This window comes from Callorhinus ursinus, unplaced genomic scaffold (assembly GCF_003265705.2).
Source record: "Callorhinus ursinus isolate GAN/ISIS: 27379988/994484 unplaced genomic scaffold, GSC_fseal_2.0 scaffold23, whole genome shotgun sequence".
NCBI lineage: Eukaryota > Metazoa > Chordata > Mammalia > Carnivora > Otariidae > Callorhinus > Callorhinus ursinus.
The window spans coordinates 3163407-3171072 of record NW_027397085.1 but is presented as its reverse complement, the minus strand read 5'-3'; the positions used below and the strand labels follow the sequence as shown (position 1 = coordinate 3171072).

The window sequence follows — 7666 nt, the reverse complement described above, 5'->3', positions numbered from 1 at the left end:
CTGTCTTGATGATGACAGCTTTGTAATACAGCTTGAAGTCCGGAATTGTGATGCCACCAGCTATGGTTTTCTTTTTCAACATTCCTTTGGCTATTCTAATCATTTTTTAAAAGATTTTTTTTTATTTTTAAGTAATCTCTACACTCAATATGGGGCTCAAACTTAATAACCCTGAGATCGAGTCACATGTTCTACTGACTGAGCCAGCCACTTGCTCCTGTCTATTAATTTTTTAAAGTTTTCTAGAATGATTCCATATATGCTTTTTTATTAGGAAGCCTACTTCTGCACTTATAATATAATTTTGTTTTCAAAAGTGACATACACATTTTATGAAAACATCTATTGTGTAGAAAAAAACTTTAATAACCAATAAGCATATATACATTAATGCCTGTGCATCATATTTGGTTTATGGTTCAAGACAATGGTGCTGATGAGGATGAGGATGATGATGCTAAGGTGCAGAGAACTGATGGCATATTGCTAAGAGCATTGCCCTCTGAAATCAGATTGTCTGAATTTTAAATGCCAGCTCTGACTCTTACTGGCTGGGTTATTTTAATGAAGTTCTCTAATCTCTGGGCTGCAATTTCTTCATCCAGAAATGGAGGTACCTATCCCACAGGATTTTGGGATAATGATAATAATAGTACTTGTTGTACAGGATTGTGATGAGAAACGGGTTAATACCTACTTGGTGCTTAAAGCAGTACCTACCACATAATAGTATGTAAATGAATTATTTTTGTAAAATAATTAGACAACGCCTGGCATATAGCAAGTACTATATAAACATTTATTAAAGAACAATCATCATAATAATTAATATTACCATGTGCCAGGTTCTAAATTTAGCACTTTCCCTGCATTATTGCTTTTCATCCTCCCACCATCCTCCCTGAAGGGTATCACTTAACTTCTGGTTTGCTTATGGGGAAACTGAAGCACAGTGTGCTTAAGTAACTGGCCCAAAGTCACACAGTTAGTATGTAGCAGAGCTAAAATTCAGTTAACATGTCTCTATCCAAAAGTTACTTTACAGGGTGCCTGGGTGGCTCAGCGGGTTAAGCGTCTGACGTCATGATCTCAGGGATCCACAGCTGGCCCGAGTTGGACCACATCAGGCTCAGCACTCAGCAGGGAGTCTGTTTCTCCCTCTCCCCACCCCCATCCCCCACTTCTGTGTGCTCTCTCTCTTCCAAATAAGTAAATAAAATCTTTAAAAAAAAGTTACTTTACTAACCCACACATGTCGCTCTTGCTTTATACCACTTCACTAATTTATCAAGTTAATTCTACACAATTATATCCTCTGTAACCCCAATGAGCTGCATAAACACCCAATTTTGTGTTTCTTTTTAAGGTTTTTGGCATATATTCGGATGAACCTTAATTTATTTATAACTCTGTCATATGAAGATACATTTAATGCCAGTTGGAATACCATGACTACATCTAATCAACATACGAGGATAATAAAGAAGTGGTTAGGCCCACAATCTGCCTTTTCTCTTTACAAGACTGTTTCAACAAATGAATGCTATGACTTTGGTGAGTAAATAATCCTTCATTGTGAGCTCACATTTAATTCTCATGAACTCAAGTGAAGCAAGAAGTACATGGGGGTGCCTGGGTGGCTCAGTCGGTTAGGCGACTGCCTTCGGCTCAGGTCATGATCCTGGAGTCCCGGGATCGAGTCCCGCATCGGGCTCCCTGCTCAGCGGGGAGTCTGCTTCTCCCTCTGACCCTCCCACCTCTCATGTGCTCTCTCTCTCTCTCTCATTCTCGCTCTCTCAAATAAATAAATAAAATCTTAAAAAAAAAAAAGTACATGTATTTCAGTAAATGATGGGATTACGTCCAGGCCCTACCTCAAAACATCAAGAAGGTAAATCTATATTCTTGGCACTTCCTTTGGTTAATTTTAATTTTCTATTTTATACTCTTAAATAGTTTTAATTATCACTAGAGAGTTGTTAATAGCTACTACTCTGTCCTATGGAGAAAAGAGCAGGGAGGGAAGAAGAAGGCTCTTCCAGCATCAAGATACATTCAGTCAGCAACCCCACCTCAAGTACAAGTGTGTGATGCTTCTCTATCCTAACTCCACTGGGGGGTCCAGTACAGGATCCCATCAGTCCTTTCCCTATCCTATATGTTCGCCGGTGAAGTATTGTGTGCATTGGGGAAACGCCAAATGGGGAGAGGGCGTGGTCTTTGAGTCCTCCTAGGCAATCTGGGGGGGCGGATGCAGCAGAAATGGAGTCCTCATGGATCCCAAGGGAAGGCAGTTATCAGAGTCCCCTGGTGCAGGCGGTAGAAACATTCCCCTGAATGAAAGCAGGACAAACTGCAAGTGATTATGGCTCAGTTTCCAAGCAGTTCTTGGGCCCTGCATCAATAGCCTTCATGGTGGTCCTTCCTCTCACCCACCTGCCTAGCTCTTCCAGGGCAATGCATGCTCTCCCTTCTTGAGCAGTGTTTCCTTGCTCCCAATCCAGCCCCTAAACCTGTCCTTTTTTTTCAAGCTCCTTACCTTCTCTAAGGATATTTCCCTTACTCTGTTTTCTCTGATAATTTTTAGTACTTTTGTCCTTTAAGCATATCTTCCACTACATTTTTAGACTTGTGGTTCTATGAAACAAATTGCATTCAATGGATGATACATTCCTGGTGATATAGTAATCTCATTTTATAATTATACTTTTGTGTGATTTCTTGAATAATGCATCTCTCCCCCACTAGACTGTAAATGACTATGAACTGACTCTATTTTCATTCACTATTGTACCCCCAGAGCCCAGCACCATGCCTGGAACAAAGCTGGTGTTCCATAAATATTTGTTGAACAAAGAGATGTTACCCAAGTTGGCCTTTAAAGCCCATCTTGAAGATTTTTTGCATATATCAGAAATAAAGATGAAGAAGAATATTAGCAGAACCATATTAAAGGCCTATGTCTTATTCTGTGTTCCCAACTCTCTAGTTCTTACACAGATGATTTAAGGCTTTATCACACACGATCATGTCATGGATGGGTTATGGCCAGCTAGGTAGTTGTGTTGAAGGACAGGGAGAATAAGAAGAAAGAGAAGAATTGAGGATTATGAAGCCAAGCCTGGGCTCAATGGAAAGAGCCAAGTGCAGAGTGGCTGCATCCTGGCCACATATATGCAGATCACTTGTCATGCTGAGAAGCAGTGAGACCAGGGAATAATCACACATCTCCAGTGTTTCACATAGCTTTTTTCAGCTTGTAAACTCTGACTTCAGCAGTTCTATACCACTCCAGCCATCTGTTTAATATATAACTCGGGTCCTCCTGTGCACTTTACATGCTTTACCTCAATTCAGCAAGCATATACTGAACACTTGCTATCTTGACTGTGTGCTGGGGGTGCTCAATACACAGGGATACCGTTTGCTACTTATTTTTTTAAACGGAATTTATTTTTAAGAGCAATTTTAGTCTCACAGCAAATTTACTACTCATTTGTAAAAGCCTGAATCAGTTATTTGCAAATGTAACAAAGTGCAATCTGCACTTTGAACCCATGTAACATATACAAATGTGCGCGCACACACACACACACACACACACACACACAGTCAGCCAGTCTTCTCTTTCCACCCTGGTTACAACATCGATACTCATTTCTTGATTAGTATTTAGCAAAGGGAAAGAAGAAAAGCCAAAAACTTCAAAACACACCAGGAACACTTTTATGTCACATCAGGTGGAAAAAATCCACAAAAATTTCTTTGCAAACTCCTAGTAAGTTTTAAGATATTAATTGTTGGGGACTTGTCAGTTAATTAATATTTGACTCCTGGAGAAAAGTTTGGGAGGTATAAAACTTTCATGTCTGAGCCAACAGAGATGTTTCTTAACTAGAAATTTTCTTAGACCTGTCACATGGAGGAAAAACAAAAGATGGTCGAAAGAAAAAGGCTGTGTATTCTCAAATCTTCCATTGCTAATCAAAACAACACCAGGAAGTCAGAAGTTCTAAGACTTAGTGTCATTTGATAAGCAGTCATTGCTTGAGTGAAATTTTTATAAAGTGTGCCTAGAGACCAGTGTAGTAAATGCTTTACTCATTTAAAAATAAGGTTATTAAAAACTATGAAGACATCTAACAAGTAGATGAACTACTCTACATAAAAGGGACTATGTCATGTAGGCCTTACATTTGGCTGAATGCACTAGAAATCCAACCATGGTGACTTAATTAAAAGGGATTTATTTTTCTTACCTAAGAGGAAGTCTAGAGACAGGCAGTTCACAGTATCATCAACATCTCAGGATCCTTCTGTCCTTCTGGTTTGCTTTCCTTAAGATGTGGTGTTCATGTTCATGATTGCTTCATGGTCACAATGAGGCTGCTCTACCTCCAGCGTAATATCTACTTTCCAGGTAGAAAGAATAAAAAGAAAGAGAAGGGCAAGGCAAAAGGCTGAATCTGTCCTTTTTTATTGGAAAGCAATAGCTTTGCCAGGAACCTTGCCTCTAGACTTCCAATTACACCTCCTTGGCTATAACTCTGTCACATGGTCACCCAGCTTAGGTGTGTTGTTACCCTGAACAAAATTCAGGTTCTCTTGTAAGAAGGAAAGAGAATGACTATTGGGTTAACAACTAGCAGAATCTGCCACAAAACACATTTTAAAATTAAATCCTGAAAGGGTTTAAGTCCCAGGATCTTTGGAGGTAGTGAGAAAATGAATGAAGTTAACGTTTTGAATAAAAGTTTCTTACAGGCTCAGTCTCGGGACAAAGATATTACCTGTGTTCCCAGCTTTGGACAATTAGACATGGTTCAGCATAGGCTGGCTTGAGTGATTTTTAAAGAAAACCATGGCCTTCCCATTTAGGCTGTAGGATGCCTAAAAGGATAGGATACCACCAAGCCATCAACAGCCTCAAAAGAATTTAGCAGTGATGCATGGTTGCTAGCTTTTGCATTTTTTATCCAATTTTAATACTAATGAATTCCTGACCTGATGACCAGTAGCATTCAAAGAAGCACTGCTCAAGTAGCCAAGTAACAAAATACTCAATCTTTAACTTGCATCTTTTAAAAACTAAATATTCAAGGGGAATCCTTTCATACTGCCCAGCCACACCGATTGCATCCCTTATTTTCGCCTATTCACTCATAGATTTTATTGTATTTTACAAAAGTATCAATCCGCAATGAGTTGGAACTTTTTTTAAATTGTCCTTCAGCATAGAGTTTGAGAAAGCACTGTTCTAGTCTAAAGCATTGATTTTGCCTCTTGAAGGCCTAGAATCAGTCCAGTGAAGATGGATTCTCCTCAGAGAGCAGCATTCTCAATATCGGGGATGTGTGTAGAGAGGTGGAGGGGGGAGGGGTAGCATGGGAAAACTTACAATATGGTAATTTTAAAATTCATTATACAATCATAAAATGAAAGTGCAAAATGTAAGTATTTCAGCTGGGGGTGAAGAGGGGCTTGCCTCGTTTCCTTTGGCTTCCTTCCTTTACCACCACTCCGTTGTTTTAGTGTTACACGCACCCATTCTTTCCTTAGGTCTCCAGGGGAAGGAAACAGGTAATGGTCAATTGACCAAAAGTAATATGGAGCAATAAATCAGAACTGTTGAAATGCTATGGCTCCCCAGATATTCTTGTGTGACATCAAACAGTAGGGTCAGATAGGAGAGTGTTGGCTACCCATTGAATCCAACATAAATTATGACAGGTGAATGGTCATTAAATATAGAATTGATGACATTCTAAAAGAAATTGAATATAAATCAGGTTTTATTTAATTGACAATATTCCTCTGTTGCAGAATATGGGAATATCCCTGGTACTTGGCCTGCTGAAACTCACAGGATCCTGGAGTGGCTCTAGATCAGGTTGAGTATCCGTTATTGCCACATACAAAATACCCCCAAACTTCCAATAAATATCATTTATTATTTCTCCCAAGCCTGGGGTGATTTGGTGGCCGGCTGATCTCCACTGGGATTGCCAATAGTCTGAGGGTTTCCTGAGACCTCTACTGTAGGCTGGCTTAGCTGGATTATCTCAGCTGGAACAGATCTGTTCCATGTGTCATTTATCCCCCATTTAAGGCCAACAGGCACACCTGAGCATGTTCTTCTCCTGGCAATAGAAGAAATCCAAGAAAGCAAGCAGAAATACTAGGGCCTCTTGAGATGTAGGATTAGAACTGGTCCACAGTTCTGGAAATCATCTCATTCAGCTGGCCAAAGCAAATCACATGGCCAAACCCAGATTCAAAGGTGGAGGGGAGATTTTGCCTCTTTAGTGAAGGGAACATACAGCCATTCTGGAAAGCAGCCTAGTGGAATAGAGTGAAATTAAATGTTTGCCCTAGGAACCAGAGATCACATGTCTTGCTACATATTCCAAAGAAATGAATGCACAGGCCAATAAAGTGGAATGAATAAGGGTTTTCGTTGTGGTATCAATGGAGAATAATTGATATCTCAGTTGGAGATAACTTAGATGTTGACAACTAATGGATAAAGTAAATGTGGTATACTTACACTTTGGAATACTATGCAGCACTTAGATGTGTATATAGCAATACGTACGAATTTTAAAAAACATCTTTTTACCATGGAAAAAATAAGAAACAGTTTAAGATTTAAAACCAAATACTAGGGGCGCCTGGGTAGCTCAGTTGGTTAAGCATCTGCCTTCGGCTCAGGTCATGATCCCAGGGCCCTGGGATCAAGCCCCACATTGGGCTCCCTGCTCAGTGGCAAGCCTGCTTGTACTTCTCCCTCTGCCTGCCGCTTCCCCTGCTTGTGCTCGCTCTTTCTCTGTCAAATAAAATAAAATCTTTAAAAAACCCAAATACTATTTATGTAAAATGAATACAGACACAAAACATATATAGATTTATATTTAAAGACATATAGCAGACATGTAAGAGTGGGTGCCCATTGGCAGAAAGGAGGTAATGAGACTGGGGACTGGGGATATAGAGTGACACTAAAACCAAACCAAAACAAAAAGATAGAGGAGCCATTCATGGGCCAATGTTGATAATGTGTTGTGAACTAAGAACTGTGACTACAATCTGAGGTACAAAATAGTAGCTAAGAAAATATTACAGAATCAAAATCAAATTGTGAAGAGTGTCAGCTGGTTTGCTCCTGTAGGGCACTGGCCCCGCCCACTACAGTAAGTCACTTTTGATATGAAAACTACCTCTGGTAAAAACTGCTGTTCACCTACTCACCCCATGCACTCCCCCCTCTCTTCCATATTTATAGAACCCCTTATTATTGGGAATAATGTGTCCAGCTTAGAAAGACACACATACACGCACACACACAATTCCTAGCCACACTTGTAGCAAGGGTGGGTGTTGAGATATAAACAGAACTCATTGAATGGGGCTTTGGAAGAGTCTTTTTCTTTTTTTAAGATTTTATTTTTAATTATTCTCTAAACCCAACGTGGGTCTTAAACTTACAACCCCAAGATCAAGACTCACATGCTCCACTGAGCCAACCAGACACCTCATGGGAAAGTCTTCTTGTCCAGTGCTATCTTGTACAGTGAATTGACCTGAAGGCTGGAACTAATGCTCTGAGATTAGCAGAGCAGAGACAGATGGAGCCTGGGTCCTGAAGACCTGGTGAAGCCACTAAACC

At 40.0% G+C, this 7666-nt stretch overlaps 1 long non-coding RNA gene across 1 annotated transcript in view; it reads left to right on the top strand.

The window, feature by feature from the left end:
* LOC141374911 (uncharacterized) overlaps window positions 1-6006 on the top strand; it is a 20831-nt gene extending 14825 nt beyond the window's left edge. Inside the window, exons 2-3 of the long non-coding RNA XR_012382114.1 lie at window positions 1367-1554; window positions 5824-6006. This is a non-coding gene — a long non-coding RNA (uncharacterized lncRNA). The remainder of the gene's footprint in view (window positions 1-1366; window positions 1555-5823) is intronic.
* The last annotated feature ends 1660 nt before the right edge of the window (window positions 6007-7666 follow it).